A 13,198-nucleotide genomic window follows, 5' to 3' on the forward strand; every position below is an offset into this window, starting at 1 on the left:
ATTTCTCCACCTAGCAATTGTAGAAATTCCACATTCACAGTCAATCTGTGATTCCCTGTCCCAGGAAACAATATCAGGGGACGGCCTCAGCCACTGTGTCCTGTTGTTAGCCCTCCAGAGGAACTGTAGGAAACAGGATGCTGGACTAGATGGACCATTGGTCTGATCCAGCAGGCCGCTTCTGATGTTCTTATGAAGGCCTTAACCTTGATCCCCTGTGGTTGGACCTCCAGAGGAACTGGTTGGCCTCTGTGTGAGGCAGGATGCAGGACTAGATGGACCACTGGTCTGATCCAGGAGGACTCTTCTGATGTTCTTATGAAGGTTTCAGCCTCTATGCCCTGCTGTTGGCCCTCCAGAGGAACTGGTTGACCACTCTATGGGACAGGATGCAGGACTAAATGGACCACTGGTCTGATCCAGCAGGGCTCTTCTGAAGTCCTTCTGAAGGCCTTTATGCTGTTGTTGGACTTTTAGAAGAACTGGTTGGCCTCTGTGTGAGGCAGGATGGTGGACTAGATGGACCACTGGTCTGATCCAGCAGGGCTCTTCTGATGTTCTTATGAAGGTTTCAGCCTCTATGGCCTGTTGTTGGACCTCCAGAGGAACTGGTTGGCCTCTGTGTGAGACAGGATGCAGGACTAGATGGACCACTGATCTGATCCAGCAGGCCGCTTCTGATGTTCTTATGAAGGCCTTAACCTCGATGCCCTGTGGTTGGACCTCCAGAGGAACTGGTTGGCCTCTGTGTGGGACAGGATGCTGGACTAGATGGACCACTGGTCTGATCCGACAGAGCACTTCTGATGTCCTTATGAAGGCCTCAGCCTCTATGCCCTGTGGTTGGACCTCCAGAGGAATTGGTTGGCCTCTGTGTGAGACAGGATGGTGGTCTAGATGGGCCTCTGGTCTGATCCAGCAGGGCTGATGTTCTTATGAAGGCCTTAACCTCAATGCCCTGTGGTTGGACCTCCAGAGGAGGTGGGACAGGATGCTGGATTAGATGGACCACTGGTCTGATCCAACAGGGCACTTCTGATGTTCTTCTGAAGGCCTCAGCCTCCATGGCATGTGTCTGACCTCCAGAGGAACTGGTTGGCCTCTGTGTGAGACAGGATGGTGGACTAGATGGGCCTCTGGTCTGATCCAGCAGGGCTCTTCTGATGTTCTTATGAAGACCTTAACCTCAATGCCCTGTGGTTGGACCTCCAGAGGAGGTGGGACAGGATGCTGGATTAGATGGACCACTGGTCTGATCCAACAGGGCACTTCTGATGTTCTTCTGAAGGCCTCAGCCTCCATGGCCTGTGTATGACCTCCAGAGGAACTGGTTGGCCTCTGTGTGAGACAGGATGGTGGACTAGATGGGCCTCTGGTCTGATCCAGTAGGGCTCTTCTGATGTTCTTCTGAAGGCCTCAGCCTCCATGGCCTGTGGTTGGACCTCCAGAGGAACTGGTTGGCCACTCTATGAGACATGATGCAGGACTTGATGGACCACTGGTCTGATCCAGCAGGGCTCTTCTGATGTTGTTATGAAGGTTTCAGCCTCTATGGCCTGTTGTTGGACCTCCAGAGGAACTGGTTGGCCTCTGTGTGAGGCAGGATGCAGGACTAGATGGACCGCTGGTCTGATTCAGCAGGGCTCTTCTGATGTTCTTATGAAGGCCTCAGCCTCTATGCCTGTTGTTGGCCCTCCAGAGGAGCTGGTTGACCACTCTGTGAGACAGGATGCAGGACTAGATGGACCACTGGTCTGATCCCACAGGGCACTAAGGCCTTGGCCTCAATGCCCTGTGGTTGGACCTCCAGAGGAACTGGTTGGCCACTCTATGAGACAGGATGTAGGACTAGATGGACCACTGGTCTGATCCAGCAGGGCTCTTCTGATGTTCTTATGAAGGTTTCAGCCTCTATGGCCTGTTGTTGGACCTCCAGAGGAACTGGTTGGCCTCTGTGTGAGGCAGGACGCTGGACTAGATGGACCACTGGTCTGATCCACAGGACTCTTCTTATATTTTGTAGTGTATTGCTGTACCTCTTGGAAATGCTCACAAGGGACTTATAATGCTTCCACACGAGATGGTGGCATCAGATATCACATGAGGTCCAGCCTGGGTAGCCACGGCTACACAGCCCCTTCTTTTCTACCCAATGGGGTGGGAGTCTTGTGGGAAACGCACAAGGTTCCGTTTCAGACCGAATTCCCAGTTGCGAATGCTTGCGACGGCGTTCGCAGCCTACGCCTTTACGACTGAGTGGCACTCGCCGAACACACCCAAGCCATTGTCTGAGCTGAGCCCTTGTTCCTGAAGCAGAGAGGCACGCTGAATAGAGGCAATTATTGCCGACTCTGGCTTTATTCCACCCAGTTGGTAATTCATAAGTCTTCCTTTTTTGTCTGAAATTCACTCTTGGCTGAAATGCAAATGTACAGTACAAGTCGCCCTTTCTCGTGAAACCGTACTTTTTCCACGAGTCGGGTTTCTAACACAGGCTCGTATTTGCTCTGCTCGGACCAACAGCAACAAATTCTTTGGCAGAGACGGAGACGCACACACGCGTACACGTATGGTGCGTCCCTGTTTCGAGGTACGTGTGAGCTGTGCGCTGTACTTTGGAAAGCACTTTCAGCCCGGTAGGCTGACGCACTGCCAGTAACACCTGCTCCTTCCCTCTGGACCTTCGTAGGGAATACAGGAGAGCTTCCCATACAGGATGCAAAGAACCTTTTAGTGTCTTCCAGGGCCGCACTAAACTCTAGAAGTCAGCAAGAAGCAGCCTCGCGAATCCAGTATGGTGTGGTAGTTAAGAGCCATGGACTCTAATCTGGAGAACTGAATTCATTAGAGTCTGGTCGCTAGAAGGAGGAGGAGGAGTTTGGATTTTTAAAAGTATTGTATTAGTTGTTTTAAAGTGTTTTAGAATATGGCCACTAACCTGGATAGCTTTAAAAAGGTCTTGGACAGATTTATGGAGGAGAAGTCAATCTATAGCTACTAATCTTGATCCTCCTTGTTCTGAGATGGCAAAGGCCTTAGCAGACCAGGTGCTCAGGCTGCTTCTTGCAGACTTCAGCAGCAGCAGCAGAAGACACTGCTTCTTTGCATCCTGCCTGTGAAGCTGCTGCCTGACGCTGTGGAGGCTTATCTGGGAAATTAGCAGAGTGCTGGACTAGATGGACTCTGGTCTGATCCAGCAGGCTCTTTCTTATGTTCTTATGTTCTTATAAGGGGGAGATTGGACAGATTTGAGTCTCCTGGAGGAGAAGGGGATATAAATCCAAACTCTTCTTCTTGATCCTCCTTGATCTGAGATGGCAAAGGCCTTAGCAGACCAGGTGCTCGGGAGCAGCAGCAGCAGCAGAAGGCCGTTGCTTTCACATCCTGCAGGTGAGCTCCCAAAGGCACCTGGTGGGCCACTGCGAGTAGCAGAGAGCTGGACTAGATGGACTCTGGTCTGATCCAGCAGGCTAGTTCTTAGGTTCTTATTGCTTTCACCTCCTGCAGGTGAGCTCCCAAAGGCACCTGGTGGGCCTCTGCGAGTAGCAGAGAGCTGGACTAGATGGAGTCTGGTCTGATCCAGCAGGCTAGTTCTTATGTTCTTAATATTTATTGTTATTTTAATCAGTGTTGTTTATGTTGTATTGCAGCCCCGAGTCCCTTTTGGGGGATGGGCGGGGTAAAAGTTCAAAAACAAACAAACAAACAAACAAATAATTCACTTTCAACCCACTTCCGCAACGGTTTGCAAGTGGATTTTACTATTTTGCACAGCGACAAAGTGGATTGGAAGTGCATCATTCTGCACGTGCGGATGGGGCCTAACGAGTGATATATGTGTATCCAATGGGTAGAATTGAACCCGAGACTTGCCCCTTGCAAAGCATGTACTCTGCCACTCGGCCACTGGCCACGGAAGGAAATGGCATGGGAGTGATAAGATGGCTTGCTCGCCACAGTCTGGAAGCTGACATTTTTAATCCTTGCGGAACAGATAGGAAGTTTCCGAAGAACGCTCAAAGCCTCTTGCTTCTGTTCTGGGTCTCTCTGTCTCTCTCCACCTTTACAATCAAGGAACCATAGAGTTGGAAGAGACCTTGAGGGCCATCAAGTCCAACCCCCTGCCATGCAGGAACTCACGATCAAAGCAATCCCGACAGATGGCCACCCAGCCTCTCTTTAGAAACCTCCAAAGAAGGAGACTCCACCACTCTCCGAGGCAGTGCATCCCACTATCGAACAGCCCTGACTGTCAGGAGGTTCTCCCTAATGTTGAGAGAGGATCTCTTTTCCTTCACCTAGAACCCTGGTTCTAGTCTCTGGAGCCGCAGAAGACAAGCTTGCTCGTTCACCAACACGACATCCCTTCAAATATCTCAACATGGCTATCATGTCACCTCTTAACCTTCTCTTTCACCCAACTAAACATCCCCAGCTTCCCAAGTCTCTCCTCATAGGGCCTGGATTCCAGACCTTTGACCATTTTTGGTCGCCCTCCTCTGGACCTATTCCAGCTTGTTTCGTTGAGGCTTCAGTGAAGCCTGATTGGTCAAAGTCCCTGTGGCTGAATTCGTGCTAGTCCGCAAGGTGGGCTTGGGGTTTCTCTCTCTCCGTCTCCTTTTCTTTAAAAAAAATTGTGTTGTTGCAGTACAGAGTGGCCAGGGTTATGGGAGAAGGCCACCAGCTGCAAAAAAAGAGAGGGGGGGGGGTAATTTGTTTTTTCTGTTCTTGTGGTTAATCTAGTTGGGCAATATTTCATTTCCCAGCAGAGATGCTCAACATCCCTTTTCTTTAACACACTTCAATACCGCAAGGGCCGCGTGTATGTCCGGAATCCAGCTGTAACACCAAGAAGCGTCTTTTTTCTTCTTTTCTTTTTTTTTGGTGTGTGTGTGTTTGTGTGTGTGTGTTTGTGTGTGTGTGTGTGTTCTTTGGGTGGAATTATATCAGCCTTAAAGAAGGGTGCAGGGAGGAAGAGAGAGACCCGGAGAGGAAACGTGCGGCTCGGGTTTGTTCCTCAGCACAAAAGGGCTCCAACGCTCTGTTCTCTGTGAAGTCTAGAAATGTGCGAAGCCGTCATAGATCTGAGAATCGGTGCCGCGCTGAGTGGTTGCAGCAGGCCTCTCGAGGGAGAAAGAAGGGGTGGGCGTGCCCAGTGGTTTCCGTGCCAGATCTGGGACGGTGGAGAGCCGCTAGGTTTGGGGCCGTCTCTTTCGCTCGCCGCCTTGAATCTCCACCTAGCCCTGCCTTATTGCCCGTTAGGGTTGCCAGCTCTCGTTCAGGGAATTCCTGGGGCTTTGGGGGCGAAGGCTGAGAAGGGGGGGGCGGGGTTGGAGAAGGGAGAGACCTCACCTCAGTGGAGTATAATAGCAAAGGCCCCTTCTGCACCGGCAGAATAATGCACATTGGATCCACTTTCAGTGCACTTTGCAGCTGTGCGGAATAGCAGAATCCACTGGCAAACCATTGTGGAAGTGGATTGAAAGTGCGTTCTTGCTACCTCAGCCTCTCGCCAAGACCCTCGCAGGAGAGCTGTCCTGAACGTTGTCTTGAGTACATCTGGTTCTCGCGACCAGCTTGGGGTGAGGGTCTCTTGGCATCCCGTGCCGTGCCCCCCCCCCCGCTGGACTCCCCTCCCCCACCCTCCCCCTTGGCTAAAGCAATTAATTAAGAGGTTAAGTGCACCTGCCCCCTTCGCTGGCCTGAGGCGACCTTTGACATTCCCCTTCCGCCTCCCATTTTGCAAGGCAATTATTCCTACCTTTCCCCCCATCGGGTCCACTTACTGATCCATGAAAGGCACTCCTTGGCATCCCCCTAATAGCGCTGCTTCCCCCAAAAGCCCCCGGCTGTGGACTTTCTCCCGAGCGTGGCGCTGCATAATGAGCCGATTTGATCTTTAAAGCCTTTTGGCGGCCTCCGTCGCACCATAGTTTCTCCGGACCAAAAAAGTCCGTGGGCTCCTTGGTGAAGCGAACGAGAAGAAGAAGAAGAAGAAGAAGAAGAAGAAGAAGAAGAAGAAGAAGAAGAAGAAGAAGAAGAAGAAGAAGAAGAAGAAGAAGAAGAAGAAGAAGAAGAAGAAGAACAAGAACAAGAAGAAGAAGAAGAAGAACAAGAACAAGAACAAGAACAAGAACAAGAAGAAGAAGATGATGATGATGATGATGATGATGATGATGATGATGATGATGATGATGATGATGATGATGATGATTGGGGGAGGAGAAGGAGAAGAAGAAGAAGAAGAAGAAGAAGAAGAAGAAGAAGAAGAAGAAGAAGAAGAAGAAGAAGAAGAAGAAGAAGAAGAAGAAGAAGAAGAAGATGATGATGATGATGATTGGGGGGAGGAGAAGGAGAACGAGGAGGAGAAGAAGAAGAAGAAGAAGAAGATGATTATTATTATTATTATTATTATTATTGGGGGAGGAGCAGGAGAAGGAGGAGGAGAAGGAGAAGGAAAAGGAGAAGAAGAAGAAGAAGAAGAAGAAGAAGAAGAAGAAGAAGAAGAAGAAGAAGAAGAAGAAGAAGAAGAAGAAGAAGAAGAAGAAGAAGAAGAAGAAGAAGAAGAAGAAGAAGAAGAAGAAGAAGAAGAAGAAGAAGAAGAAGAAGAAGATTGGGGGAGGAGAAGGAGAAGGAGGAGGAGGAGGAGGAGGAGGAGGAGTTTGGATTTATATCCCCCCTTTCTCTCCTGCAGGAGACTCAAAGGGACTTACAATCTCCTTGCCCTTCCCCCCTCACAACAAACACCCTGTGAGGTAGGTGGGGCTGAGAGAGCTCCGAGAAGCTGTGACTAGCCCAAGGTCACCCAGCTGGCGTGTGTGGGAGTGCACAGGCTAATCTGAATTCCCCAGATAAGCCTCCACAGCTCAGGCGGCAGAGCGGGGAATCAAACCCGGTTCCTCCAGATTAGATACACCAGCTCTTAACCTCCTACGCCGTGCACTTGTGGAAACTGGCACCATCGATAGAACGCCTCTGTCTGAACCAGGGATCGCCAACATGGAGCCCATGGGGTGCCCATCAACGTGGTGCCCATATCAAAAGTAGGCGGGACCACGCAGGCCTTTTCCCAGCCAGCCTTTCGATTGGCCATTAGAGATTTTGGCCGATTTTTCTTTTTAGAAGTAGCAGCAGCAGAAGAGTTTGGATTTATACCCCGTCTTTCTCTCCTGTAAGGAGACTCAAGGAGCTGTGGCTATGCTAAACTCCGCTGCTTCATATTGATGTATTTGGGGCTATGTAGGGATGGGTGGAGGATGATGATGTATGAGTCTGAAATTGCATGAGTCTGAAATTGTATGAGTCTGAAATTGTGTGCATCGAGGAATGCTGCTGTAAATTTCGTTGTGCGTGCACAATGACAATAAAATGCTTATGCTTATGCTCAAAGGGGCTTACAATCTCCCCCTCACAACAAACACCCTGTGATGTGGTTGGGGCTGAGAGAGCTCCGAAGAACTGTGACTATCCCAAGGTCACCCATCTGGCCTTGTGCTGGAGTGCACAAGCTAATCTGGTTCCCCAGAGAAGCCTCCATAGCTCAAGTGGCAGAGCAGGGAATCCAACCCGGTTCTCCAGATTAGAGTGCACCTGCTCTTAACCACGACACCACGCTGGCTTTAAACACTGCTTTCATGGAGCAGCAGTGGCGTAGGAGGTTAAGAGCTCATGTATCTAATCTGGAGGAACCGGGTTTGATTCCCAGCTCTGTCGCCTGAGCTGTGGAGGCTTATCTGGGGAATTCAGATTAGCCTGTGCACTCCCACACACGCCAGCTGGGTGACCTTGGGCTAGACACAGCTTCTCAGAGCTTTCTCAGCCCCACCTACCTCACAGGGTGTTTGTTGTGAGGGGGGAAGGGCAGGGAGATTGTCAGCCCCTTTGAGTCCTCTGCAGGAGAGAAAGGGGGGATATAAATCCAAACTCTTCTTCTTCTCTTCTTTAGTTACAGCTGCTGCCACAGCGCAAGGATTTTCGCCAGTAGGTGCCCACCGGCTCAAACAGTCTGGAGACCTCTGACCTAACCTGCCCCAGAGCAGCCTGGGAAAAATCTGTGCAGAAGATGTTTCCGTACGCACCGGCTCATGTACTTCCGGTCCGTTTTTGATGCATTTTAGCTGTCAGTTGCAAGTGGATTGTGCCATTTCACACAGTAAAACCCCGCTGCAAAGTGGATTGAAAAAGCATTAACCAGCATGCGTGAAAGTTGTTGGCAACACTGTTTGGCCTTCTCTTACTTATTATTTTACTTCCCCCCCCCCCCCCAGGGATTCAAGCAACTGGATTGAGAGAAGGCAATCGAGGCAGGGGCGTACCACCTATGGGGAAATGGGGTAATCCACATAGACCTGGGCACTGGAACCAGCTCCAGGTGGTAAAACTGGACACCAGCAGTGCCTCTGAGCGGTAGACCTGGACGCTGGCGTGCGCTCCAGGCAGTAGACCTGGACTCCAGTGTGAGCTCCAGGCAGTAGACCAGGGGTCTGCAACCTGCGGCTCTCCAGATGTTCATGGACTACACTTCCCATCAGCCCCTGCCAGCATGGCCAATTGACCATGCTGGCAGGGGCTGATGGGATGTATAGTCCATGAACATCTGGAGAGCCGCAGGTTGCAGACCCCTGCAGTAGACCATTGTGAGCTTCAGGCAGTAGACCTGGACTCCGGTGTGAGCTTTAGGCAGTAGACCTGGGCTCTGGTGTGCGCTTCAGGCAGTAGACCTGGACTCCGGTGTGAGCTCCAGGCAGTAGACCTGGGCGCCTTTTGGAGGGGGCCAGAAAATTCAGGTTTTGTCTCCGGGCTCCATTTTTCCTAGATACGCCTCTGAATCAGGGGATTAGATTCCTCATGAACATGCACCGCAATGGGTCATAAGGCAAAGCTAGAAATGGCCAGCCTCCAACGTAAAACCCCTTCCCTCTTCCACAGGCCTTGCAGTATCCCACACCGTTTGCCTGGATCCCGTCCCCACCCATAAACACGTGGCTGGCATGTTTGTGTGTGTGGGGGGGGAGAGGGGTTAGGCACATTCTTCAGGAAGGTGTGAGAGGGAACTCATCCCACGTGACTGTCTTCCCCCACCACCACCCAGCCACACCCCAGTCTGTGCCCTAAAGCAGGCGTCTGGGACGTGGGGAATGCCTTCTGCTGGTGCGCTTTGAGACAGCTTTGGAGTTGAAGCCGAGGCAGAAAGCCACACTGAACCACACGCCCTCAAGTGCTCCTGTCTGGGTATCTGGATGTGACTTAGAAAATGAGGTGCACTCTAATCTGGAGAACTGGGTTTGATTCCCCGCTCTGCCACTTGAGCTGCGGAGGCTTATCTGGGGAACCAGATTAGCCTGTGCACTGACCAGATGGTCACCTTTGTAAACTGGGACGGGCGGGTAGGTGGGCGGCCGTGACAGGGCGGGAAACGGGAGAGCCCCAGAAGGCAGTGCGGCAGCCTTCCAAAAATCGGGACACTTGAAAAAACCCGCGGGACGCGGGACAAATTGTTTTAAAGCGAGACTGTCCCGCCAAAAGCGGGACGTCTGGTCAGCCTACTGTGCACTCCAACACACGCCAGCTGGGTGACCTTGGGCTAGTCACAGTTCTTCGGAGTTCCCTCAGCCCCACCCACCTTACAGGGTGTTTGTTGTGAGGGGGGGAAGGACAAGGAGATTGTAAGCCCCTTTGAGTCTCCTTACAGGAGAGAAAGGGGGGATATAAATCCAAACTCTTCTTCTTCTTCTCTTCTTCCGTCATTGTGGGCCCCACAGGAGCCTTGGAAAGAACAGGGGCTGGGCTGTTAAAGACCGGGAGGGGTAAAGAGGAGCAGCTGAACGTGGTTTTGCCTTGGCGGTTAAGTGAGCATTGAGCAAGGAGGAGGAGGAGGAGGAGGAAGAGGAGGAGGCCGTAGCCCTTTTAAGGGCAGAGCTGTTCACAGCTGCTTCTGTCCTCAGGTGACCCTGCAGCTTAGCAGCTCCTCCAGACTCGGTGGAGCTATTAATACTCACCAAGGAGGGAGGGGCCGGGCTTCTTGTCAGGCACGCGATGAGGAGCGCTCCCCTCCCTGCTCTGAGAAGCACACAGAGAGACGGAGCTGGAAACCCCAGCCCGGACCAGCCCTCTCCGGGGCCCGCCTTCAGCTGCACAAACAGGGGTTTTGAAAGGCGACCAAGAACCCTGTGAGAGGAAAAACAAGGAAACGGTGGCTTTGGGTTCCGTCACGCCACCATCCGCAGTCGGGTGGGAAACCTGGAGGGGAAAGAGCGGAGGCTTGTGTGGGTTTTGAGTCTCGGGCCTCAGCACCTCGATCGCACATTGGCTTAAGAGTGTCCCAAGCGATCTCCCTGTAAGGCAGACCCTCATTCCTATATTGCTTCTTTGAGCAGTGCTGTGGAGTTTGGTGGCGGTGGAGGAATGTACTGTCAAGTTGCAGCAACTCTGGAGGGTTTTCAAGAAGAAGAAGAGTTTGGATTTATATCCCCCCTTTCTCTCCTGTAAGGAGACTCAAAGGGGCTTACAGTCTCCTTTCCCTCCCCCACCCCACACAACAAACACCCTGTGAGGTGGGTGGGGCTGAGAGAGCTCCAAAGAACTGTGACTAGCCCAAGGTCACCCACCCAAGCTGGTGTGTGTTGGGAGCGCACAGGCTAATCTGGTTCCCCAGATAAGCCTCCACAGCTCAAGTGGCAGAGCGGGGAATCAAACCCGGTTCTCCAGATTAGAGTGCACCTACTTTTAACCAAGCTGGTGTGTGTTGGGAGCGCACAGGCTAATCTGGTTCCCCAGATAAGCCTCCACAGCTCAAGTAGCAGAGCGGGGAATCAAACCCGGTTCTCCAGATTAGAGTGCACCTACTCTTAACCAAGCTGGTGTGTGTTGGGAGCGCACAGGCTACTCTGGTTCCCCAGATAGCCTCCACAGCTCAACTGGCAGAGCGGGGAATCAAACCCGGTTCTCCAGATTAGAGTGCACCTGCTCTTAACAATTACACCACGCTGGCTCTCAAGGCAAGAGAGGAACCTTGGCAATGCCTGCCTTCGTGTAGCAACCCCGGATTTCCTCGATGGCCTCCTTTCCAGCTTACTAACCAGGGGTGACCGTGTTTGGGAGGTCTGGTGAGATCCAGCTAGCCTGGGAGGTATATATATATCCTCTAAAGCATAGGTGTCAAACCCGCGGCCCTCCAGATGTTATGGACTACAGTTCCCATCATGCTGGCAGGGGATGATGGGAACTGTAGTCCATAACATCTGGAGGGCCACGAGTTTGACACCTGTGCTCTAAAGAATAAGAAATAAACATAGTTAAATACAGTTTAAGAGGATCAGGCAGTAGGCGATACTTTGCTTTTCTTTGTTTATGGTCAATGACCAAATACCAGCAGGTGACATGAAATGGCCTTCTCTGTCGGAGACCCTGGAGATCAGCGTAGAGAATACTGACCTTCAGGTTCTTGGTGAAACCGACTTCTTCTGCGATTCTTCTTGCATTTCCTGGTGGGCCTAACTAACCAATAGAGGAGGCGGAAGTGTAACCTCTTTCTGTGGGTTCTGTGGGGCAGTACTTGGAAGGAGTTGCAAAGGACTAAATTTAAAACAAAACAGTTTACTTCTCTTAACAAATGACACTTTTAAAACACTGAACATTTACACTTTACAGTCCTGTTAAGTTTGCATTTTCATGTCCTTCTATTTACAGCCTACTGATATTGCCAAGTCCAATTCTTCTTTGCTGGCGGTTGGTTTTGAAGACTTCAGAGGCTCGGTGAACGGGATTCAAGATGATGAAGGTTCCCAGAAAACTCTCACCATTTACATACAGAAAAACCCTGAAACAATAAATTCTAACATTTACAATATAGCAAAAAAATAAACTCCCTTCCCACTAGTTCCCAACATTTGCAGTTACCTTAAACAAGGTGTTAAGGGCTTAATAAAATCAATCAAGGTCCCAGCCTGGTCGCCTTGCTTCTTCCAACCTCATGAGTTCTGCAGCCTTCTGCTTCTTTTCAGACTCCATCCCTTTCTGGGTCATCCCATTCTTACACGGGGGTTACAGAAGCAGGCCCCGGGGGGCGTCTTCGTATGTGTTCCTTCGCTTCTGTTCGTTCTGTGTTGCACGTCTTTCAAAGCCCCTGGAGAGTCCACAGAGACGGTCCTTCTCAGAAGGGCAGTCAACAAGGGAGCCTCTCGGGCTGGGAAGACTGGAAAAGGAAAATGCCTTCGGTTCAGCAGTGTGCAATAGTGTGTGTGTGTCTGTGTGTGTTTTTTTGGGGGGGGGGAGCCTTGACGGTAATCAGTATGAGACTCAGATGATTGCAACAGCCCCTCTTTTCATCTGGGGAACACTGGCCGCCGTGGGGCCGATCCGGTGTCGTCGTGTCTTCCTGATGCTTTCAGTGATTCTCCGTCAATCGCTTGCGGTTCTCCGTCGACTGGTACCTGCGGGATTGAGCCTGACCTCCTGGCTTCCCCAGGGTCACAGGTCACTGCTGAGCCAATTACCTGGCTCTGGCAAGTGACCTAGAAGGTGAGCTAAGCCTATCAGATGTTTCCCCTTAAGCTGGTGGTGTGAAGTCACCTGGTGGAGCTGCTGGGATGGGTCTTTGCCAGCCCCCAGAGCCAGATTGGACCTGCAGCCCAAGTCATAATTATTATTTGACTGCTCCCAATTGGTCTCTCCGCCCTTTCCTCTGGGACCCTGGGCAAAAGTCTAAGCTGGAGCCCTGGAATCTCTGCCCCCACCCCCCTCACCAGGGCCAAGTAGGGCCACTGGGTGCCCCCCCACCCCCCGGGAACAGGGTTGCTAGAACCGGGTTGGGAAGCTCCACCCTCCAAAGCTGCCATTTTCTCTGTCATCTGGAGATGAACTGTAATTCCAGGGGTTGCCCAGGTACCAACTAGGTGGAGACATCATTATCACGAAGGACCTCTCTCCATGCGAGGTGGACGGGAGCTGGCACTGCCGCCAGGAACCAGCTGCCTGAGCCCCAGAAGGAAAAGATGCAAGTCATTGCAGGAGCCCCTTCCTTCCTTCCTTCCTTCCTTCCTTCCTTCCTTCCTTCCTTCCTTCCTTCCTTCCTTCCTTCCTTCCTTCCTTCCTTCCTTCCTTCCTTCCTTCCTTCCTTCCTTCCTTCCTTCCTTCCTTCCTTCCTTCCTTCCTTCCTTCCTTCCTTCCTTCCTTCCTTCCTTCCTTCCTTCCTTCCATT

This window comes from Sphaerodactylus townsendi, linkage group LG17, assembly GCF_021028975.2.
Source record: "Sphaerodactylus townsendi isolate TG3544 linkage group LG17, MPM_Stown_v2.3, whole genome shotgun sequence".
Taxonomy (NCBI): Eukaryota; Metazoa; Chordata; class Lepidosauria; order Squamata; family Sphaerodactylidae; genus Sphaerodactylus; species Sphaerodactylus townsendi.